This window comes from Babylonia areolata, chromosome 18, assembly GCF_041734735.1.
Source record: "Babylonia areolata isolate BAREFJ2019XMU chromosome 18, ASM4173473v1, whole genome shotgun sequence".
NCBI lineage: Eukaryota > Metazoa > Mollusca > Gastropoda > Neogastropoda > Buccinidae > Babylonia > Babylonia areolata.
The window spans coordinates 71,118,674-71,121,173 of NC_134893.1; the positions used below are offsets into that span (position 1 = coordinate 71,118,674).

Sequence of the window (2,500 nt, forward strand, 5' to 3'; positions counted from 1 at the left end):
GTATGGTGGGGGCAGTAACAAAGAGAACAAAGACAGAAGAGGGGAATTATCTACTCTAGCACACAATTTATAGATTGTAGGGACAATAATTCGCACCGAAAGAGTTCTCGCCAACCTCACGTGTGGAGCTTAATGTAAATTCCATAGACGGCCATGTAATATGGACAAGACAAGAATGATACAGGCCTGGTATTTTGGGGTCCTGGTGTATGTTAATGATCGGCTTTTCAGTATTGGAAACTGGTTTTTGAAATATTGTGACATGGATTTTTTTAAGTGTTGTGGTGTTGGCGTTGAGTATGGTGATATCAAACGAGTAGGTTCTTTGGGGATTGTGATGAGCAGTGAGTGTTGTGAGGTGTGTGGTGATCTGTGTGTGTGTGTGTGTGTGTGTGTCTGTGTCTGTGTGTGTGTCTGTCTGTGTCTGTGTGTGTGTGTGTGTGTGTCTGTGTCTGTACATGCCTTAGTATTTTGGATGGGTGTCTGCGAAAAGTTAGAGATTTCTTTCTTTTCTTTTTTCTTCTTATTTAAAAAAAAGTGTTTAAATGCATGTTTTACTAGTCAGGTGGGTTTTTTTTCCCATTGAACAGCCCAACTAAGCACGTTTTATATCATCATCATCATCATCATCATCATTATTGTTGTTGTTGTTGTTACCACTATTATTACCACTATTGTTACTATTATTACCATTATCATTAGTATCATTATTATTATTATTATTATTATTATCGACATTATTATTGCTATTCATTATTATTATTATTATTATTATTATTATTACCACTATTATTATTATTATCATTATTATTATTATTATTACCACTATTATTATTATTATCATCATCATCATCATCGACATTATTATTGCTATTTATTATTATTATTATTATTGGTGGTGTTGTTGTTCTTGTTGTTATCATTATAATTATCACCGCTACTACTACTACTACCATAATTAATATTATCCATGTTATTGATAATTGTTATCATTATCGTCATCATCTTGACAGACAGATCGATAATGGATCGGCAAATCGATACACATTGTATACAGATCAAAGCACAGATCGCTACTTGCTTGACAACTCGATAGACAGACAAATCTTACATGTGTGCAAACAAAGCTCAGACCGATACTCGACTTATAAATCAATAGACAGACAATTACATATGACATGCCATAAAAACACACAGTCCATACAGAATTGACAAGTCGATAGGCAGACACAAATCTCAGATGTATACCATCAAAACATAGATCGATCAAGCGTACCTAAGGGCCAGGCATACTGAAAGACAAAAATCGATTTCTGCTCAAATCCACGACATAAAATATAGAATTACCCCCACGTCTTTTCACTCACCCCAGAAAAAAAAAAGAAAAAGAAACCCGCTTCATTAAGTGTAAGAAGAGAACGTCCACGGTAACTATGATGTGATGTGTGCGAGTGGTAGCGGTATTGAATGAAAGAAAATGGTTAGGCTATAGGTTAAAGGGCTCCATGTACAGCCTTTCACGGCCACCCGGGCAGTGAATTCACACCCACTGTGTCTAGGTCTCAGCACTGATAGGAAGGCGGGGCCCAGTCCTCTCCTTTCGCCGTTTTAACCCTTTCCAAACCGAAGTCAAGTATGCCATGTACCCATTCACAGCTGGGCGGTGTGAGGACAAGCAAGAGTAAAGCCCCTTTCCCAAGGACACAGCACCAAGCTCACACAGGGACTTGGACCCTTTCACCGCCAAGCTCGCATTTATGCACAGGCGTGGTAGAGGACCCATGTCACTGAAAGGTGACCATTCACTGGTCTGTTATCCATGAACCTACTGCTCTTAATGTTCGGTGGTAGGATAGGCCATATTTTCTATACATCGCAGAGGGAATCCCCAGCTATTCTTAGCCACTGTCTTTTCTGTGTTTATACCACAAGGGAATTTTGTACTCTTGACTGGCGGTGAAAGGGTTAACCCTGAGCACTGGTAAACTCTGGATCAAAGGGTCCAACGCACCATCGATTCTGCCAAAGTGTCACTAGGAAAAAAAATTCGCAGTCACTAAAAACCCAGACTGAATTAAGAATAATTATGTTCGGATCGTAACTTTGGGTACGATTCTCGTTCCTACCTAAGTGGAAGTTGTGGTTCTTAGAGGAGGAGTAAAAACAGCTGTGGTTAGTACCAACAGGAGGGAGCAACATTGATTATTTTCCTTGTCAACTATCAGCACTGTTTTCACCAAATCAAAAATTTCAATTGAAAAAAAAAAATCAGCTAAAAAATACTTTCAACTTCAGTGATGACTGACCACACACACACACACAGAGAGAGAGAGACAGAGAGAGAGAGAGAGAGAGAGAGAGAGACAGACAGACAGACAGACAGAGAGACAGAGAAAACAGAGAAAACGAGAGACAGACGGATGTCTGTATATATACAGACAGAGACAGGGACTAAGGGAGTGGAGAGAAAGACGACACAGACACAGACAGAGACAGACAA

The 2,500-nt window shown here is 39.3% G+C and overlaps 1 protein-coding gene across 1 annotated transcript in view; it reads right to left on the reverse strand.

Moving 5' to 3' along the window:
* Positions 1-2,500, reverse strand: part of LOC143292139 (tumor necrosis factor receptor superfamily member 16-like) — a 60,072-nt gene that overhangs the window by 56,204 nt on the left and 1,368 nt on the right. The window lies entirely within an intron of this gene.